This window comes from Beta vulgaris, chromosome 2 (genome assembly GCF_026745355.1).
Source record: "Beta vulgaris subsp. vulgaris cultivar EL10 chromosome 2, EL10.2, whole genome shotgun sequence".
Lineage (NCBI taxonomy): Eukaryota > Viridiplantae > Streptophyta > Magnoliopsida > Caryophyllales > Amaranthaceae > Beta > Beta vulgaris.
Genome location: NC_079203.1, coordinates 18,935,275 through 18,958,196, shown reverse-complemented (window position 1 = coordinate 18,958,196; position 22,922 = coordinate 18,935,275). Strand labels below are relative to the sequence as shown.

Here is a 22,922-nt window from a genome sequence, read left to right as displayed (position 1 = left end):
CACAATCACTACACAATTAGTAAAACAATACATATATTTGATGTTATAATAATGTAATAGAGTTTTGATTGTGATCACAATCACTACACAATTAGTAAAACAATACATTTATTTGATGTTATAATAATCTATTAGAGTTTCGATTGTGATTCACTACATAATTTGTACACCATTCACTAGGTGAAAACAAAGGAAGGGCTACGCAGGAAGGGCTGCGCTTTTTCTACAAGCGCAGCCCTACTAGTGAAGGGCCGCGCTTTTCATCAAAAGCGCAGCCTTACTGAACAGAAGGGCTGCGCTTTTTGTTACAAGCGCAGCCCTTCGTTAAATTTTTTTTTTTGATTGAATTAGTGCGCGCATGTACAGTATCCAGAGCAATCTATTTCCCTCTTTCCCTCCCTTAGAGTAATTACGAGCGAGAAAACCACCACCACGAGCGCGACCTAATTCCACTGCTCCACCACCACCACCACTGATATGAAATGGGAGTCGTTATATAGAGTTCTAGTTCTGTTAGGATTCTATGTAAATTAGGGTTTTAATTTCAGCTTTTTTTTAATTAAGTATTTAAGTGATAAAGGAATCCTATTATACTTAGGAGTCTAATTCCTTATCAAAGTCTAATTAGGAGTCTTATTTTAGTAATTATATTAGTAATAGGCGTGTGATAATTATTTATCTTGATCCTTAAGATAAAGATAGATAAGATTAGGTTTATCTTTTAAGCTTTGCTAGTTCTAGTAGGTTTAGGAAAACTTGTACTATATATATAGGTTTTCGGCCATCAATAAAATAAACTTAGAGTATTTTAGAGTAAATTTCGAGCTTCTTTAATTGTGTGCTTGTATGCTTGTAATTGAAAACCATTAATAACTTTTTCAGGAGTGATTAGTTCTTAGTGTTAAACAACTTAATTTCAGGAGTGATTTTAAGGGTGTTTAAGAGTCTTTAATCAAGGTTCAGGAGTGTTCTTGATTAAATTCATATCCATCACTGTTTGAGTGTTTGATTGTTTGTTCGAAATCTTGGAGTGCATAACTTGATTATTAGACTTCATAGTTTAATAATCATATCAAGTGGTATCAGAGCTATAAGAGGAAATTTCGCGTGAAAATTGGTGGAGACAAAGTAGACATATATGAGAGTGTTGTGTTAAAATTTCATTGAATTTGGACGAGGGACGAAGCCGCAACACCCCTCGACATCAGACGTGAATTCCTGGCAGTTTCGCAAAAATTTAAGGTGATCTTTGAACGACTTGAACTCCCAGAATATTTCGAGGTTTTTGAAGATTTTTGATCCTAAACTGGACTATATCTTGTCCAGTTTATTTTGTTAAAATTTCACGAAGTTTTGAGAAGGTCTGATATAGTTTCGAGACCGTTATTTAAAGTCGTGCAAGAATCGCTGGAATCAAGAACAGCGATATTAAAATGAGGCTTTCCAGCACTTGAGAACGAATTTGGCTACGAAATTTTAACTGGTATCTTAGAACATACAAATCTAGATTGTGTTAAAATTTCATAAGGTTTGGGTTTGTTTTGAGGAAGTTACGAAGTTCTTAGTTGGGGTGATACGAAACAAGGTTCAAGAAGTGGTTATACATCCAAGATTACACTTTTTACATCCAAGAATCAATCTTTCATGTCCAAGATGATATCTTTGACGTCCAAGATCAATTCTTTAAGTTCAAGAAAGGAGTAACAACCATCAAAGACAACTTAACTGTGGCGTCCGAGATGGACAACCTAGCTAGGACTATGACTGAGTTATGCAACCACATGGGTAGGTAGGAGGCACGCCTGGATACTCTTGAAACCTTATTAACCAAGAGGCTTACAAAGACGGAAAGAAGATTTTATGAAAATGAATTAGCTATTGGAAGACATGCCCAAAGAATTGAAGCTAGAAGTAAGGAACTTGAGAGGCAACAAAAAGAAAGCTTGGCTAGACTAATGGAGACGCTAAAAGATTTGAATGATTTGGTTCAACAACGTCAAGAGAAACAACATGAAGAAAAACAACAACTTCCTATTGTTGAGGATGAAGAAAAGATCGAAACTTTTTCTTGTCCTAAGGATAAAGATTCGAACTTGGAAGTTTCTCATGAGGAAGTAGTGGTACCTAATGTTGATTTGCAAAAATATGAGCCTTTAGTTAGTATTTCTTTAACGTTGGTACCTAGTGTTGTGGATGATCGTGATTCTCCCAAAGTTTTACATGTTCTTTTTAGGAGGGATAAACTGCAACAAGGAAAAAATCAAGATTTGGAAAGCCTAAAGTTTTGTGCAGCATAAGAGGGTGATGAAAGATGCCACATATTCATGGTGTATATTGCTAAACGCTTGATTTGGATGATTTCATGGATCACAATAAACTTGAGGACAAGTTTTCTCGAAGAAGGGGAGTATGATATGAAATGGAAGTCGTTATATAGAGTTCTAGTTCTGTAAGGATTCTATGTAAATTAGGGTTTTAATTTCAGCTTTATTTTAATTAAGTGTTTAAGTGATAAAGGAATCCTATTATACTTAGGAGTCTAATTCCTTATCAAAGTCTAATTAGGAGTCTTATTTTACTAATTATATTAGTAATAGGCGTGTGATAATTATTTATCTTGATCCTTAAGATAAAGATAGATAAGATTAGGTTTATCTTTTAAGCTTTGCTAGTTCTAGTAGGTTTAGGAAAACTTGTACTATATATATATATAGGTTTTCGACCATCAATAAAATAAACTTAGAGTATTTTAGAGTAAATTTCGAGCTTCTTTAATTGTGTGCTTGTATGCTTGCAATTGAAAACCATTAATAACTTTTCAGGAGTGATTAGTTCTTAGTGTTAAACAACTTAATTTCAGGAGTGATTTTAAGGGTGTTTAAGAGTCTTTAATTAAGGTTCAGGAGTGTTCTTTATTAAATTCATATATCCATCCTTGTTTGAGTGTTTGATTGTTTGTTCGAAATCTTGGAGTGCATAACTTGATTATTAGACTTCATAGTTTAGTAATCATATCAACCACTGACCACCACATTGCTCCACCACCACGACAAGCACATTGCGCGACCTAATTCGAGTGCCCCACCACTGCTGCCCACCAAAATTCGAGTACTACAATGGGTTTGCGCACCAACAGTGCTCCACCACCACCTTGCGCGCCACCCACCACGTGCAGCTGCGACCTCCACCATCACCACTACCCTTCTCTTCTCTTCTCTTCTCCACCATTTGAGTGGTTAATTAGCTATGAATTAATCTTGTTTTTAAGTTACTTTTGTTTTTCTTAATTGAATTAAATGATTAATGTGCAATGTGGATTTTGTCAATTGTAGGAGAAGAGGCTAAGGAAGGCAAATAAAGTTCCAAGTATCTCTTTTCTCTTCATTGCTCGTCGTTGGTGTTAAGAGGTAACTAGTTTAATTTTGTTGTCTTTTTTGTTTGATTTAATTTGATAATGAGAATTGTATGTGTTAATTTATTAAGTTATTAATATTTATTATATGAGATTGTATGAAAACGCAATGTGATTTAGCTATATATGAAATTAAAGTTGTTTGAATCATCATCATATAGCCTAGATACCCGTTCAAGACTTACTCATTAGGGGTAAGTCTTGAATAGTCCCCGGTTTGGGACTGTTCTTGGACGTTTGATCTCACTTAGGTGGTGAATGTGTGTCTTCTTTTCAATTCTGAGGAAAATCTTGGCTTATCGTTTCTCTACATTGTTCTCTGGGTACATATGTAGATAAGCAATTATCTACATTGTGTACTTGGAGAACTGTAGGGAAATGCTGCCGGATTTTCCTTAGAATTGAAAGTCGACATATATTCACTAGTGAGATTAGACGTCCAAGGATGGGTTAGGTTGGAGTGATAAGGACCTTTGCTGCATGCATACAATTGAACATGTGACTATCTTAGCTTGTTGTATACGTGTGTGATTTGAATATGTGAGTGTATGTACTTTAATAATGATTGATGCATTATAATGAATGTTGTGTTTAATTATTAGAGGTGGTCTTCTTGAATGAGATGGATCGTACTTGGATGTATGGTAGTCGTGAATCGATTGAGTTTGTGAATGGGGTCTCGGAATTCTGTAGAATGCATTAGAATATCAAACATCCTCTGGAGCAGTCGACTTTTATTGTCCTTGTTTGGATTGTAGAAATGTGAGCAAGGTTAGTAGTATACATGTGGTTAGGGAGCATGTATTTCGCCGTGGGTTTAGGCCTCAATACCAGTATGGTTTGGCATGGTGAGCAGGGGAGGTATATGGGAAGCTCTGGATTAAAGAATGATGTATGTGAAGGAAAAAAGAAGGATGATGATGAGTTAGGGGATGAGAATTTGGATGATGAATTTGGAGATGATGATAGGGATCGGGTAGACGAGATGATACACGAGGTTGAAGATCAGTCGTGTAGACGACCTCGTATTTTTGAGTCTATGTCTAAGGCTGCTGAAAAGCCGTTGTATCCAGGTTGTACAAAGTACACCAAACTTTCGCGGGTAACACTGTTCAACATTAAGTCGAACGCTGGTTGGACGGACTCTAGTTTCACATCGTTGTTGGAAGTTTTAGCTGAGATGCTCCCTGAAGGAAATGAACTGCCAAAGTCGTACTATTATGCGAAGAAGTGATGTGTCCTTTGGTTTAGAGTACGAGCGGATACATGCTTGTCCTAACGATTGTGTGCTTTATCGTAATGAGTATGAGCATTTACATGAGTGTCCACGTTGTGGATTGTCGAGGTACAAGCGTGAAGGAGCTGGAGGTAGTGAAGGACCACCAGCCAAGGTGTTGTGGTATCTACCCATAATACCTAGATTTAAGCGCATGTTCTCAATAAAGGAGATGCGAAGAATTTGAGGTGGCATGCAGATCGTAGGAAGAAAGACGGTCTGCTCAAGCATCCGGCTGATTCGCCTGAGTGGAAAACTATCACAGGGTGCATAAGTCATTTGGTAATGAGGATAGGAATCTGAGGCTTGGATTATGTACGGATGGCATGAACCCTTTTGGCAATCTCAGCTCGCAGCATAGACATGGCCAGTAGTTTTAGTGGTTTAAACTTGCCTCCTTGGTTGTGCATGAAACGCAAGTACATGATGTTGTCGCTTCTTATATCGGGGCCCAAACAACCTGGAAATGACATAGATGTATACCTTCAGCCGCTTGTTGAAGATTTACAGAAGATGTGGAACGAAGGAGTGTTAGTATTTGATGCGTATGCTAATGAGATGTTCACTCTGCGTGCCATGCTTTTTTGTACTATGAACGATTATCCAGCTTATGGGAACTTATCTGGGTATAAGACTAAAGGAAAACAACCTTGCCCGATTTGTTTAGATGACATGAAATCTACACACCTTAAGGGCTGCAAACATGTGTATATGCGCACACGAAGGCTCCTCAGCCGCGACCATCCCTATCGGTTTAAGAAGAAGGCATTCGATGGGACGGTTGAAGAAGAAGTTGCTCATAGACCATTAACTGGTACTGAAGTTTATAATCAGGTGAAGGGCATTGAAACAGTCTTTGGTAAACCTGCTAGTGAGGTTGATGGACCTACAGGATTATGGAAAAAACAGTCCATTTTTTGGAAACTCCCATATTGGAAAGATCTAAAGGTCAGACATTGTTTGGATGTCATGCACATAGAGAAGAATGTTTGTGAAGCTATTCTTGCGACACTTATGAATATTCCGGGCAAGACAAAAGATGTTAAGGCGTCATGACTTTACTTGGAAAAAAGGGGTTCGACCAGAGTTGTGGGCTCAGAAAAGGGACGGAAGGAAGAAGAAAAAGGGGGAAAGGGTTGATGATGAAACTCAGAAAAGTAAAAAGGTGGAGGATTCAGAGAATAATTATTTACCACCAGCTTGCTACATGATGTCGCGTGCAGAGAAACGAATTTTTTTCCAAGTCATTGTATGGCATTAAGGTCCCTACTGGCTACTCATCGAATATGAAGCGCTTTGTTACCTTAAATGGTGAGTTGAAGTTATCGAGTATGAAATCGCACGATTGTCATGTCATGATGCAAGTATTCTTACCGATTGCAATTCGTGGGATACTTCCAAAGCATGTGAGGCACACCATTACAGAACTGTGTTCATTTTTTCATTCAATTTGCAGCAAAGTCCTAGACCCGTCGACCCTCGATTCCTTGCAGACTAGAGTAGTTGAAACTCTATGCAAATTTGAGATGTATTTCCCCCCCTCGCATTCTTTGACATTATGGTCCATCTCATTGTCCATCTAGTTCGAGAAATTAAGCTGTGTGGTCCAGTGTTTTTAGGTGGTGCTATCCTTTTGAGAGATATATGGGAACTTTGAAAGATAAAGTTCGTAATCCTGCACAACCAGAAGGTAGTATAATTCAAGGGATTGTGGGTGAAGAGATCAGTAATTTTGTGGCTGAGTATTTTGCTAGTGTTGATCCTGTTGGACTTCCGACATCCCGACACGAGGGCAGACTTGAGGGCAAGGGTACAATTGGTTCAAAATTGATCACACCTTCCGTAGAAAAGCGTAAACAAGCTCACTTATTTGTATTGCATCACGTACCAGATGTCCATCCTTATTTACATGAACATATGGAGGAATTACGTGTTAGCAATCCTGGAAAAGGAGTGAGGGCATTGACGCAAATGCATAACAAGACTTTCATTGATTGGTTTCATAAACGAGTACTAATGATTTGGATGAAAGTGTTCCTGAAACAGTCAAGTGGTTAGCATTTGGTCCTCGTGAACTGTACGCTCTTATGAGGGTTATGATATTAATGGGTATACTTTTTGGACTGAACGTCAAGATCTCAAGTCAAGATCGCAACAAAATAGTGGTGTTTCACTTGTGGCGTCGTCTACACAATATGCAAGCTCGAAAGATAAGTCGCCGTACATGCTGAAAGCAACTACTATGGGCGAATACAAGAAATTGGGAGCTGGACTACTGTACTTTTAATATTTGCCTCTTGTGTTGCACGTGGGTTGACAATAATCGGTTGTGTAAGAAACGATGATCCTTGCGGTTTCACCCTTGTTGACCTTAGTCGTTTACGTGAAACTGAGGAGCCATTTGTAATTGCATCACAAGTAAGCAAGTATTTTTTGTAACTGATCCTGCTGATCATAAGTGGTCAATTGTTGTACCTGGTAAAAGGAGTATCCTCGGTATTGGTGATGTTGATAATGAGGAAGAATATGATGCATTTGAGGACCTCCCCCCTTTACCTATCCTGAAATTCGTGTGGAAGATGATGTAAATATGTCGAGAATATATGCGTGTAGATCACACGGAAGGGATACATGTACTTGAGGATCCTAAGAAAAGGCGGAAGCTCAATAAATCATGAGAATAAACTCAGGTTGTGTAATTTCTCCAATTTTAACTATTGTGTAGACATTTCTTTTTGTTGTCATATGGGAACGAAAAGGTCATTTGGTCCTATTTTGGCCTTTTCGCTCCCAAAATTACTTATGAAGTATTTAACCCAAATTTTTTTAACATGATTATATGAGTATAATGTAACTAGTATGTAGATTTTAGGCTTTCATTTGTTGTTGGTTGCATTTGGGAACGAAAATGGCCATTTGGCCTATTTTGGCCTTTTCGCTCCCAAATGTACTTATGAAGTATTTAACCCCAAATTTCTTTGAACATGATTATATGAGTATAATGTAACTAGTTGTAGATTTTAGGCTTTCATTTGTTGTTGGTTGCATTTCGGTTTGCCTATTTTGGCCTTTTCGCTCCCAAATGTACTTATCGAGTCATTTAACCCCAAATTTTCTTTGAACATGCTTATATGAGGTATAATGTAACTAATGTGTAGATTTAGCTGCATTTTTGTTGGTTGCATTTCGGGAACGAAAAGGCCATTTCGGGCCTATTTTGGCCTTTTCGCTCCCAAATCGTACTTATCGAATCATTTAACCCCAAATTTTCTTTGAACATGCTTATATGAGGTATAATGTAACTAGTGTGTAGAGTTATAGGCTTTCATTTGTTGTTGGTTTGCATTTCGGGAACGAAATAGCCATTTTCGGCCTATTTTGGCCTTTTCGCTCCCAAATCGAACTTATCGAGTCATTTAACCCAAAATTTTCTTTGAACATGCTTATATGAGGTATAATGTAACTAGTGTGTAGAGTTTAGTCATGCATTTGTTGTTGGTTGCATTTCGGGAACGAAAAGGCCATTTCGGGCCTATTTTGGCCTTTTCGCTCCCAAATCGTGAATGCTAATGGCTAAGTTTTAACACCCTCCTTTCAGAGTTAATAATCAACTTCAGGGTCTATGGTCAGTAAGTTTTACTTTGTCTATATATTCATAATAGAAAATCATGCAAAATTCTTTTTTTACGAATATAACACTTAATAATCTGTAAAAACAAATGCAAAGGGACACTCCCCCACAGCCCTCTCCCTCCACCACTGCTGCCCTCCCCTCCCTCCCCACACCCTGCTGCACACCCACTTCCCCCCTCCCCACTGCCCCCCTTGTGCACTCCCCTCCCACTGTACCGCCACTGCCCCCCTCCCCACTGCCCCCCTCTTCACACCCTCCCACTGCACTCCCCTCCCACTACACACCCACTACACTCCCCGCCCTACACCCTCCCCACAGCCCCCTGCCCCACTCCCCACTGTCCCCTCTGCACACCCTCCCACAGCCCCCCTGCCCCCTGTGTACACCCCACAGCCCCCCTGCACCCTCCCCACAGCCCCCTGCCCCCCTCCCCACTCCTCTGCACACCCTCCCCACAGACCCCTGCACCCTCTGCACACCCCCTGCCCCCTCCCCACAGCCCCTGCACCCTCCCCACGGCCCTCCCTCCCCCACTCCCCTGCACACCCTCCCACAACCCCCTGCCCTCCCTACTGCTTCCCCTTCCCCTGCACACCCCCTCCCCACTGCCCCCTCCCCACTGCACAGTCCCTTCCCGCCCTAAATGTGAATTTGTTTTTATTAATGCGTTTATTTGTACAATTTCAGGGACATGGCGGAGGTGCATACGGATACGAGTGCGGAACACACTACCGAGGATGAGTCTTTCGATTACCAAAAGGAGCGGGGTAAATTGGTTAAGGCTCGCCGTGAAGAAAAAGATGCATAAAGGCCAAGTAAGTCATTGGCGACCAAAAAGAAAAAAGGAAGGGGACATACAAAGTCACTAGGGAAACCCACCCTAATGACTTTGGAGTACGATCATTTGGGGCAACCTTGTGGAAAATGGCGTCAAAAGTATGCCATGCAAGTTGGGATTTGCATGCATAAGCTCTCTATTCTCCACTCATGGAAAGAGGTGCCCGAGTCTTTGAAAAAGATGATTTGGGAAGATACTATGGTAAGCTTCGCGTACAATAACGTTTAGAATCTTAAAACTTTAGTTAAATATACTATGTAATATTTACTAATTTGTGAAATGTGTTATTTATAGAATCAATTCAATATTGAAAATGATGAAGCCAAGAAGAAGGTGTTTCTATCCGCGGGTGCCCAGAGATTCAGAGACTTCAAGGCCAAGTTAGTGTCGGGGTGGATCACGAAGCGGAGAAAAGTCGTGGGTACAAAGAAGAAGAAAATCTACGGGGGAGAAACACACACACCGGTTCTGAGGCTTCACCGGACACATCATTTGAGGCGCCCTCCAAGTTACCATATCAAATATGGAGGCATATCACACTTAAGGAGTGACAAGCATTTGTTGCACAAAAAACAACCCCGGAAGCTGTTGTAAGAATATTTTACTAGCTAAGATTTAATACTCTTATATCCAGTATTATTGTATAACATCATACTTAACCTTTGTTTATAATTGTGTGTCTCAGGCATCTCGTGAGAAAAGTAGCGCGAATGCAAAAGCTAGGAAGTACTATCACCATCTGGGTGTCAGTCGTACGGGAGGCGAGAGATACGTGGATGTATAGCCATTAACCCATGATTGGGTCGACAACGACAACAGGCACTAGCTCTACGACTACAGTTGCGAAGCCTCGGCAACCAGATAGAGTGCTTGATTGGTGGTGTTAGATGCATGGGGTGGATGCAAAAGGACAGAGAGTCTTCCCTGATTCCGAAACACAACAGATAGCTAATGCCATTGTAAGTACATATTATAAGTTTTTGATAAGGTATATATAATATAACTTGTGCGCTCACGAGCATGTCTCTCTTATCCTTATGTAGATTGGCTTGAAGGAAAAGGAGGCAAATGGTGCGTTCACTCCTAAAGGACAAATTGATGCCTTATACAAGACTTTAGGACGGGACCAATATGGATGTGTGAGGGGGGTAGGAGGTGTCCGCCTCGGGGTGAGAAAGGTGTATGGTGATCAAAATCCAGTGCCTGCAGTGTGAATTCGGCAGATTCCATAGATGTGGAGGCTATGAAAGCTGCAATTCGGGAGGAGCTCAGAGCTGAGATGACTCAGAATGTCAACGCCATTTAGGCGCATATGGGCTTACCGACTCTTGGTGCTTTCCAGCAGGATCGTGTTCCTACACAGCCTGATCCAGTTCCGGAGTTCACAGTAATCACTTAATATCACAACTATTGTTCATAAATGCATGAAATTCTTACTATATTTATACGTTGTTTCATAGACTAACTATGAATATAGTTTTTTTTAAAGGAAGAGACACCATGTGAGCTATTAGCTCGAGGAGATGGTCATGGCAGTTTCATTCTCGTTGCTTATGGCCAAGCACAACCCCTTAGGGACCGAGTATAATTGCACAACCAGGCAGTCACTGATATTAACTATGTGGTCAGCGTTTTAGAGATTGTGCCCGGTTTCGAAGAATTACCTCTTCCGCTGCCGAATGCAGAAGTTGGTCTACTGTCAGTGACTGATGCCCTTGGTTGTTATGTTTTATAGCCGCGTGCATTGGTGCGGTTATCAGATGAGGTACAATGATCAACATTATATATATATATATATATATATATATATATATATATATATATATATATAATATATATATATATATATATATACATATATATATATACATATATATACATATATATATTAGGGTTTTTCTACATTATGCCCTCGTGTTTTTTCATTTTCTACGTTGTACCCCATCTTTCTGGAATTTCTACACCGTGCCCTTGTGTTATCTATTTTTAATACAAAACGCCATTATTGAGGGCTTATTAATGACGGACGTTAGGTTTGACATTAAATATGTTACCTACCGTCAATTTTATAATTTTTTCGAACAAAAATAAAATAAAATAAAATACACCTCCTCCTCTCTCTCATGTTTTGATCATTGAACTTCCTTACTCCCTCTTCTTCGCACTGTGTCCCAAAAACAAAATCCCAGAGCAAAAAAGCATCTGCATCATCTTTTCATCTAATCATATGTCCACTGTGCAACCACACAAAAAAATTGCAAAAATCGCACTTGAAATATGCCCTACCATGATTGCGTTGAGATCAAGAGATGTGCAATCTCGCGTTTTTTGGGGGGCTGCAATTACACTTGGGAGTGAAGAATTCCCATTCCAAGGCCGCAACTGAGTAAGAATTTTCAGTTGACATTGTGGATGATGGAGAGGAGCTTCAAAGAGAAAAGGAAGAAGATTAAGATTTGGAGAAGGGGAAAGAAGTTAATAAAAGGGAGTCAAACCCTAGTTTTTTGGTGGGAAAGTTTCCCTTTCATGTTTTTTTTTTTACTTCTACTCAAATTAATTCAATTAATTAATTATTATTAATTTCACTAACGGGACACATAACAACCACTTAACGGCAATGGCATTTTGTATTAAAAATAGATAACGCAAGGGCACAGTGTAGAAATTCCAGAAAGATAGGGTACACCGTAGAAAATGAAAAAACACGTGGGCATAACGTAGAAAAACCCTATATATTATATTTTTTTCTTTTATAGTTCCTATGTAAATATGATTGTCAGTAATATCTTTTTAATTTGACTAATTACTACTAGGGTTCGGGGAAGGCCGACAGGAAGGGAAAGAAGGCATGTTCACCTCAGGAAGGCCGACGTGATGAAGTGGAGAAAGTAAATATTTCTATGACAAAGTGTCCACTCATTACGGAGATCAAGGTGGTGCAAGGCCTTACTTCTCCGTGCTTTTGGCTACATGAGTGCGCTAGCGATGTAAACGATGAAGCAATGATTGAGATTCAGTTGTCGCACCACCAACTCCACTACTTTGAGGATACATCGACCTTCATTTCTAAGGTTGATATTAAAGAATTCTTACGTGGGGAAGAGTTGAATGTTTCCATGATACAAACATTCATGAGGTAATACTTTAGTATATAAATTAAATATGCATTATATATACATATATATGACTTAATTAAGTAGTTTTCAATTCAACTAACTTCCATAATAAGTATGTTTTCTTTTAATCAATATGATTTCTCAGGCTATTATACAATGAATTGATTGCATCTAGTGAGCCAATGTTTGCTTGGTCATGTCCAAGCATAGTATGAGAGACAGTTGCTTAAGAAACAAAAAGGAGTTGAAAGGGTATCTCAAGTCTTCTTTGAAAGCATGTTCTCGTCTTGGATATAAGATGATTCTTCATCCTTACATTGAATCGTATGCTTCTTAAACTCACTTTACTTTAATTAAATTGACCTATTAGTTTTTCTGCGATTAATAATAACTATATTTTATTATTATAGGAATCATTAGACACTGATTGCAATATGTTTGTCACGTAACGAAGCCTACCACTTTGATTCTTTGCGTAAACAAACACCACGGCCCTTACTAGTCAAATCATTGTGAAATAGGTAGCCTAATCGAAACTAAACATATGCGCACTTATTAATATTAAATGTACATCTAACCTTATAATAATGTATTGATGTAGTGTGATGAAGGAGGCTAATGCAAGAGGACTTCAAGCACCAAAATCTCCTGTTTGGCATTTAGTCGAGGTAACATGACTAATTTTTTTTCCTTATATAGAAACACATAATACACATCTAACATCAATGTTATTTATTGCATCCTTTGGTGAATTTAGTGTCCGCAGCAAGAAGGTGGACTTGCGTGTGGGTATTACATCATGAGGTTCATACTCGATATCGTCAACCGTTGCACACATGTTGATGATCTTCAAAATGTATGTACTTATTAATTAATTAGTATATGTTAGTTTCGGGGCTATTTTTGCCTTTGACGCTTCCAAATCGTATTTATTGATTCATTTAACCCCAAATTCATTTTGAACATGATTATATGAGGCATAATGTAACTATTGTGTAGATTTTTAGGTTCCAATTGTTGTTTGTTGCATTTCGGGAACGAAAAGGCCATTTCCGGCCTATTTTGGCCTTTTCGCTCCCAAATTGTTCTTATCAAGTCATTTAACCCAAAATTCTATTTGAACATCATTATATGAGGCATAATATAACTAGTATGTAGATTCTTAGACTTGCATTTGTTGTTGGTTGCATTTCGGGAACGAAAAGGCCATTTCCGGCCTATTTTGGCCTTTTTGCTCCCAAAATGTACTTATCAAGACATTTAACCCCAAATTTTCTTTGAACATCATTATATGAGGCATATTATAACTAGTGTGTAGACTTTTAGGCTTGCATTTGTTTTTGATTGAATTTTGGGAAGGTATATGTCATTTTTAGAACTACTAACTACAGTAAAATGATTGAATTCTTATACATGTGTTTATTCCTTGGTTGTTTTGCAAGGTTTATAATGAGAAGAAATCCACACCAAGTTTGAAGAACTTCACAAAAGAAGAAATAGATGAAGTTCGGGATTAGTTGGCGTCCCACGTTACCGATGATTGCATATGATACATTTTAGCTCGAATGTACTAGTTTCTATCAATTCTATGTACACTTTTTACATTATTAAATATATATTTGAAGTTAATTATTACCTTTCTCCACTTGTCATATATTATTGCATTTGCTTTTTTTTTGTCGAAGGGGGGTTTTGGGTGGGGGGTGGTGGGGGTTGCTGGGTAGGCTGGGATGGGGGTGCAGGGTTGTGGCGGGGTGTGGCAGGGGTGGGCAGGGGGTATACAGGGTGTGGGCAGGGGGTGTCCAGGGGTGGGCAGGGGGTGTCCAGGGGTGGGCTGGGTCTGGGTGGGTGTGTTGGGTGGGCAGGCTGGCAGCAGGTCTGGGTGGGTGTGGGGGTAGGCAGGGGTCTAGGTGGGTAGGCTGGCAGGTTTGGGAAGAGGCAGGGGGTGGGCTGGGGTGGGCAGGGGCTGTGGGAAGAGGCAGGGGGTGGGCAGGGGTTGTGGGAAGAGGCAGGGGGTGGGATAGGGTGTGCAGGGGTGGGATATTGATTTTAATTTTCAAAAAAAAAAAAATTTAAGCAAGAAGGGTTGCGCTTTTTGAGAAAAGTGCAGCCCTTCATGCTTAGAAGGGTTGCGCTTATTGAAAAAAGTGTAGCCCTTCTTTCTTAGAAGGGCCGCGCTTGTTGAAAAAGCACAGACCTTCATAGTAGGAGGGCTCATGAAGGCTGCAGCCCTTCAAGCTTAGGATGGCTGCGCTTGTTGAAAAAAGTGCATCCCTTCAAGCGTAGAAGGGCTGCGCTTTTTAGGTAAAAGCGCAGCCCTACATAAAAAGTGAAGGGCTACTATTGAAAGGGCTGCTGTCAAAAAGCGCAGCCCTAAGGGTCTTTTTTAGTGCAGTCCTTCCCTATTTTTCCACTAGTGATTACATCTACAAGTTATATTAATGTAATACAGTTTCGATTGTGATCACTACATGATTTGTACACCAATACATCTACAAGTTATATTAATGTAATAAGGTTTCGATTGTGATCATAATCGCTACATGATTAGTAAAATAATACATATATTTGATGTTATAATCATCTAATAGAGTTTCGATTCTAATCAATAGTAAAACAATACATCTACAAGTTATAATGATTATGATCAGACATGTCGTGGTATATGTTTCTTATTACAATACACATGGTTCTTATTACAATACACGTGTATTTTGTTAAAATAAATTTGTTTCGTATGACACTACACTTGTTTATTAATAAAATATACATTTCTTATTATAATACAATTGTTTCTTATTATAATACACTTGTATCTTTTTAAAATACACTTTTTTGTTGTTACACTACACTTGTTTCTTATGACACTAAAGTTGTATCTTCTTAATATAAACTTGTTTCTTATTGATATACACTAGTTTCTTATGTCACTACACTTGTTTCTTATTAAAGTATACTTGTTTCTTGTTAAACTACACTTGCTTATGAAGCTACACTTATTACATATAAAATAAATTTGTTTCATATTAAAATACACTTGTTTGTTGTTACAATACACTTGTTTCTTGTGTCACTGAACTTGTTAATTATGACACTAAACTTGTATCTTATTAATATACACTTGTTTCTTATTAAATTATAATTATTTATTATTGAACTACACTTATTTCCTTTTACAATACATTGGTTTCTCATTCAAATACACTTGTTTCCTATTAAAATACACTTATCTCAAGACATTCTCATACGGACCCTAGTTTTAACGCCATATATTTATTAATAAAGTAATAAGTAAACACCCAATTGCCAATTGGGGCTAGTTGAATGAAGTCAGTTTTAATAAAGTAATAGTATATCCCATATTTAATTTAAACTAAATTTAAATAACTGTAATTTATATTTACTTAAGTTGTATGTTACAATTGTACGTTATTTCAACGGTAATATTGCGAAAATTATTAAAAGGGACCCTTCCTGAAACTTATTTCGAGAATTGCATGTTTTTGGGGTTGAAAGCGGCAATGGTAGGAGAACATTCACATGCATGCATCTGGTTCTCAGTCAACCTCATTCACGGCGGGAAGTCCACGAATTAAATGCAATCACAATTTGGATGCTGTTCTTTGAGTAACAAAATATGGTCCGAACTACGGGAAGAAGTTACATGGTTGTTCAATGTGGCCGGTAAGTTGTTAAAATTAAACCTTCGATTTATTATATTTATTATACTTATGTAAATTTCTAATATAAATGCAGGAAAAAGATTGCGGTTTTTTCCGATGGGATTCAGAGGTGATCGACTCCGGTGTCATGACAGATGAAAGGGCAGCTATATTACTCTAAATAGAAGTCGAACAGGCAAAAACAAACGAAGAAAATTACAAAACTCAAGATAGAGAGAGATCGTTTGAAGGAGGAAGTACGGGATCTGAAAATTGCAGTTCATGAATTGAAGATCGTCGATAAAACGAAAGCAAGGAAATAGGCCATTAAATCGTGTGTTATTATGGGGCTGATATGCGTTATTCTTGGTTTACTGTACTCCAGTTCGATGTGATTTTGATTTCGGTCTATCTTTTTGCTTTTCTTCGCTTTTCATTATAAGATGGATAATTGTTGTCACAATTCTACCCTTTACAATTAATTGCAACTGACAGTAGGTTGTGTATTTAATTAATGTTTCAATCACAATACTTCAAATAAGTGAAAGTGTTAAAGTAATGACATGGGCATTAAATGCCAATAACCATTTGTGCCTATAAAATGAATGTAATGTCACACAATTCCCATATAAACAAAAATAACATTCTACACAAAATGTCTCATTAGTATGTCAATTGAGCAATCTGATTCAGAAGGTAGCCACGAGAATTCAAACAATGTTGCAGAAGTTGAAAGTGGCTCCTCTTCCGGAAGTGAGTTCTCGAAGAGTACCATAGAAGAAGGTAGAGCGGAGTCTATCACCTGCCACTTCATTGTCAAGGGTGGTCGAGTTGACGACCTTGGGGCGGTGTATGATATGCGTGTAACTAAAAAATTTAGTTATGTATATGTAGATTACGCACGGAGAGCGGGGGTGGAGCTGGGGCACTTGTGGTTGGAGTATCGGAAAAAGTACTTAAACCCAAATGACACACCATTAAAGTGCAATATGCACGGTAACACTAGTGGAAAAAACATCAAGTGCTCCGGTTAAAAACGCTACAAGTGCTCCGTATTTCACCCTTAGCAGACCCCATACGAGCACTTGAGCAATTTTCAAGTGCTCCGGTTAAAAACCGGAGCACTTAAGTTTACAAGTGCTCCGGTTGCACTAACAACCGGAGCACATGATGCTGTTTTATTGCTTAGACTTGAGCAAGTGCTCCGGTTGATAAGAGACAACCGAAGCACATGTGCTTCATGTGCTCCGATTGTTATGAATCAACCGAAGCACTTGTTGTAATTTTTTTTTTAAACCAGCGCTAGTATTATTAGCTTCCTAAAAGTATTACAATTTACAATAGAACGCCTGCAGCCTCATTTTCACCACCATACTTAACCTCCTCTTGCCCTTCTTATATCACCAACATTATATGTACATTGATACAAAAAAGTGCACATGAAATTCAAAATCCAACAAAGAAACATTCAAAATTAAAACATTACCATAGATTTAAAGTACACGTTTACAATGTATTTAGAAATTAAATTCATAGACAACAATCGGTAATGAAGGAAGCAAACTTGTCTCGAACTTCATTTATTTCCTCAACAGTAAATGACTCCTCCCTTGGTGTGTTGTAAACCTAATAATTAATAAGATCAAATAAATACAATTATATATATACATATATATAATATAAACCATAGCATGAAATTTTTGGTCACATTCTTTTCTATATGTTGTTTAAGAACTACTAGGACGACTACAAGTCTATAATTTGATCGTTCTAGTCCAGTTTCTGCAAGTAAAGGCCATTTCAAAATTGTTTTATGTCAAATTCATCCATTTCGTACCATATCATGTAATTTTAGGTTACATTCTAATCTAATATTTTTCTTAAGGACTACTAGGACGATAAAAATTCTAATTTGATCGTTCTAGTCAAGTTTGTGCAAGTAAAGGTCGTTTTAGACCATTTTAAGCCGTATTGGGTCAAATTCATCCATTTCATACCATAGCAAGTAATTTTAGGTTACATTCTGGTCTAATATATTGTTTAAGGACTATTAGGACGATTACTAGTCTAATTTGATCATCCTAGTCAAGTTTGTGCAAGTAAAGGTCGTTTCAAGGGCATTTTAGGCTGTTTTGGGTCAAATTCATCCATTTCGTACCATAGCAAGTAATTTTAGGTTACATTATGGTCTCATATGTTGTTTAAGGACTATTAGGACGATTACTAGTCTAATTTGATCATCCTAGTCAAGTTTGTGCAAGTAAAGGCCGTTTCAAGGCCGTTTTCGACTGTTTTGGGTCAAATTCATCCATTTCGTACTATATCATGTAATTTTAGGTTGCATTATGGTCTCATATGTTGTTTAAGGACTATTAGGACGATTAGTAGTCTAATTTGATCATCCTAGTCAAGTTTGTGCTAGTAAAGGTCGTTTCAAGGCCGTTTTAGGCTATTTTGGGTCAAATTCATCCATTTCGTACTATATCATGTAATTTTAGGTTGCATTATGGTCTCATATGTTGTTTAAGGACTATTAGGACGATTAGTAGTCTAATTTGATCATCCTAGTCAAGTTTGTGCAAGTAAAGGTCGTTTCAAGGCTGTTTTAGGCTGTTTTGGGTCAAATTCATCCATTTCGTACTATATCATGTAATTTCAGGTTCCATTCTAGTCTTATATGTTGTTTAAGGACTATTAGGACGATTACTAGTCTAATTTGATCATCCTAGTCAAGTTTTGGGCTGTCAGAGGTGGTCGTGGTGGAGATATGGTTCTATGATGAGAAAATATGGTCTAGGAGTTGATAATGTGATCGATGTCCGGTTAGTTGATCCCTTTGGGAAGATACTCGACCGAGCATCGATGGGGGAGGACTTGTTTTGGGCTGTCAGAGGTGGCGGTGGTGGTGGTGGTAGTTTTGGGGTATTTCTTGCATGGAAGGTTAAACTTGTCCCAGTTCCTAAGACTGTAACAACTTTTACAGTTGTTAGAACATTAGACCAAGGATTAACAAAACTCCTATACAAATGGCAGCAAGTAGCTGATAAACTTGATGAAAATCTTTTCATCAGGGTAGAAATCTTACCAGGAACAATCCCAAACACAACCGAAAAGACAGTACAAGCATTGTTTAACTCGCTGTATTTAGGCAATGCGAACCATAATTTTTCAAGAAAGAATCAAGAGCAAGAGAGGATTGTTGTATCTTTTTCCAGTTTTGGTTTCTTTATATCTCCAGATAGCATACAACTCATGTCTTAAGAGACATTTAATGGTAGAACCTTAGGCTTCACCAATTGATGACAAGGACAAGCCCTATTAAGATGATATTGATACCAGTCAAAAAAGAGAAGAAGAACCCAAATGGACATACATATTTGTGATCCAGATTCCAGAATCAGAGTCTTTAAATGCACAAGACTCACCAAATACGTATATGCAGATTTATTTTCCTTATCAATCTTAACACAAGTAGAAAGGTCTTTAACAGCTGCACCAAAATCCTTACAATTTCTAAGAACACCACATGAAATATAATACTCAAATAAAGAAAAACATACACACCTGAAGAAAAAGATCAGTTATTGTGTTATAATCAACGGGACACCCACCCTCCATTTGGGACATCATCAAGGCAAAATTGGCAGCAGCCTGTAATGTAGAGTAGAAAAATAAGCACAAATTACAACATATTGTTCAATAAATCGTTCAATGGTTAATCGAATAAAGGTACAAAGACATTGGCTTTTCTTTATTTTTTGCCGACAGAAGGGGAATGTTGAAGTCAGATACACACCTGTGGATCTGTTCGAAGAACAGTTTGGAGCAGGAATAAGTAATCTGGTGTATAACCGACCTATATCAAGAGAAGAAATTTAGTATTAAGAAGGTTCTATGGCACATATAATCATACACTGTATAATATATCAGAAAGAATCAGTAAGGACCCAAAAGGAACTAATATAAAGATTTAAGAGTAATAAGAAGAGAGATAAACAATAGCAACACTATGCCTGCATAATGAAGGATCTCTCTTACCTGCCTAGAGTAAATGAGGATTTTGTCAAACTCCCTGCGTTCGGCAAAGGCTGCAACAACCTTGGGTGTTGCTCTAGCTTTAATATATATCTTTAAGGCAAAGTCAGTGTCAACAGTCTGCAAAATAAAAATAAAAAGTAGGCACGACATTAAGATAACAATCGACAATCACAAGTAGTGGATTTGACTAGTAAGGAAAACCATTAAACTGCCAGTACACCTTCACGAGATCTCCAAGTTCTTCAGTGCACTCCAATTTGTCCTCTGCTAGCCAATTCTCCAGCAGATTTTTCTTGTTCTGATTCACAACAAGGCGAGATAGTTCGAAAGATTCAAATGCATAGAGCTTTCCTCTAGTTAAAAGTGTCCCAAATTATTGCAACAGCAGTGGTGTCTGCCCTGCTTGAACAGGAACACTCTGCAATGACAAACCAACAGCATTGCCATTCTGATTTCAGCAAAAACCATGTACTAATAGACAACATCCATAACAGTCACGAATCTATTTGAGAAAACTTATTGTGAAAATATAGCTTTCTGAAATAATAAATGAGCACAACAAAGCCCTCTGTAAGAGCTGCATAAGGGTCAAGCGATGTCATGCAAAATCGAGAAGGCTACATTAGTTAGTTTTCAAATTCAAAGTATATTAAATTTCCACATTACTCATTATATAAAATATCATATGAAAACGTCAAACTAACGTAGAGAGATTACAAGATAGAAAATAGATAATTTGAGAATAGGAACCACAATAATATGCCTCGTATCAAGTAATAGAATACGTATTCACGAACTTGTATACATAAAACCTTCTAAGACATCATTCTGAAGGGTCGACAAGTATCCCTTCCGTGTGATCTATGCGCATATAATTTGTGTTGACTCTGGAGTTATATCGATTTTGGGATTGATGAAGGTGGGGTGTCTTCAAAAGCATCATACTCTTCCTCATCATCAACATCACCAATGCCAAGGATACTTCTTTTTCCCGGTACAAATAGACCACTTAGGATCAGCAGGGTCTGTTACATAAAATACTTGCTTAGCATGTATTGCAAGTATAAATGGCTCGTCACTTTCACGCAAATGACCCAAGTCACAAGAGTGAAACCACAAGGGTCATCATTTCTTACGCAACGCCGATTATTACCAACCACTTGCAACAGAAGAGACCAACCTTGAAACAAGAATAGTTAAGCTCCCATATTTCTTGAATTCGCCCATAGTATAACAATTTGGCATCCACCGGATTCTGATCCTTAGCGCTCGCATAAAATGTAGATGATGCCAAAACAGAAACACCACTATTTTGCACTGATGAGGACTTTTGATCTGGACCTTCAGTCCAAAATGTAAATCCATTTACATCATAACCCTCATATTTGTTGACAGCTTCATGAGGACCAAATGCTAACCACTTAATAGTTTCAGATACATCATCTTGTTGTTGACATATTACTCGATCATGAAACCAATCAATAAATGTCTTATTGTGCAATTGCATCAATGCTCTATCCCCTTTAGAAGGATTTTCAGCCCGTAGCACCTCCATATGCTCACCCAAATACGGATGTACTTCTGCAATGTGATGCAACACATACAGGTGTGCTTGTAAGCGCTTATCTCTAGGAGGTGTGACTAATTTTAGCCAATCGTACCCTGGCCTCCAAGTCTTCCATCATGGCGAGATGTAGGAAGTCCGATAGGTTGTGCACTAGCCAAATACTCAGCTACAAAATTACCAACTTCGTCGCCCACGGTGCCTTGAATGATACTAGCTTCAGGTTGTGCAGGGTTCCTACTTTGTCTTGTAAATTACCCATTCGTCTTTCAAAAGGATAACACCACCTCAAAAACACAGGACCACACAACTTGATTTCGCGAACTAGATGGACGATAAGATGAACCATTATGTCAAAAAATGTAGGTGGAAAATACATTTCAAACTTGCAAAGAGTCTCTACAACATCAGCTTGAAGAGCATCAAGTATTGTCGGATCACTAGTAGAAAAAGGACGATTTGCGTCCCCTCAATTGCGTCGCACAGAAACGACAAACGACGCACAGTTAGGATTTGCGTCGCATGTGGGAAGCTGTGCGACGCAAATTACAAAAATCTCCCAACTGGTGCCCGGAATGTGCGTCGCACGTTATATAGGTGTGTTGCAAAAGGCTAATGTGCGTCGGACCCCTTGGCCCATCCGACGCACATCAGCCCAATCACTTATATTTTTTTTTACGGGAATCACTCTAATGCACGCTACTCTTCAATTTATCTCATATTCTCTCAAACCCTAAAAATACCCTCTCAGCTCTCACCCTTCTCTCTCTCTCTCTGAAACCGCCCCCCCTCTCTCTCTCTCTCACCCTCAAACACTCAACCCCCCGTCTCTCTCTCACCCTCTCACCCTCAAAACCGTCTCTCTCTCTCACCCTCAAACACTCAAACCCCCCCTCTCTCTCTCTCACCCTCAAACTCTCTCTCTCTCCGGCGAAAAATAGGTATTATCGCAAAAAAACCTTCGTTCTCAGATCTATAATTGCACAATCTAACTCGAAAATTTTGGCATAATCGGAACGAAAAATCTGATTTTTCATTTTCGAGTTAGATTTCCGGCGAAAATTTGGTATAATCGCAACGAAAATTGAAGATCTTCGAGTATTATCGCCGGCGACCTCTTCGTTCGTTCAGATCTGTTTTTCTTTCTTCGTTCGTTTTTCTTTCTTCGCACTCCAAGAATAAGGTAATTTGTTTATTTTTCTTTTTTCTTCTTTTTCGCATGTCTTAATTTTTAGCTATTTGTCATTTTTTCAGATCTGTTTGAAGACCTCCTCGTTTTTATTCGAACATTTCACAAAGAACAACCGAGGAAGAGCCTGAATTCCAGAAATTTCGTGACTTCCAGTTCGAACATTGTCTTCAGCTTGTTTAGATCTGATTTT

At 38.4% G+C, this 22,922-nt stretch overlaps 1 long non-coding RNA gene across 1 annotated transcript; it reads right to left on the bottom strand.

Moving 5' to 3' along the window:
• Positions 1-19,484: 19,484 nt before the first annotated feature.
• On the bottom strand, positions 19,485-20,350 carry LOC125495153 (uncharacterized). The gene is made up of 4 exons (XR_007271836.2): positions 20,197-20,350; positions 19,977-20,093; positions 19,735-19,794; positions 19,485-19,589 (listed from the first exon to the last, which is right to left on the bottom strand). It is a non-coding gene; the product is annotated as an uncharacterized LOC125495153 (long non-coding RNA).
• Between the last annotated feature and the right edge of the window lie 2,572 nt (positions 20,351-22,922).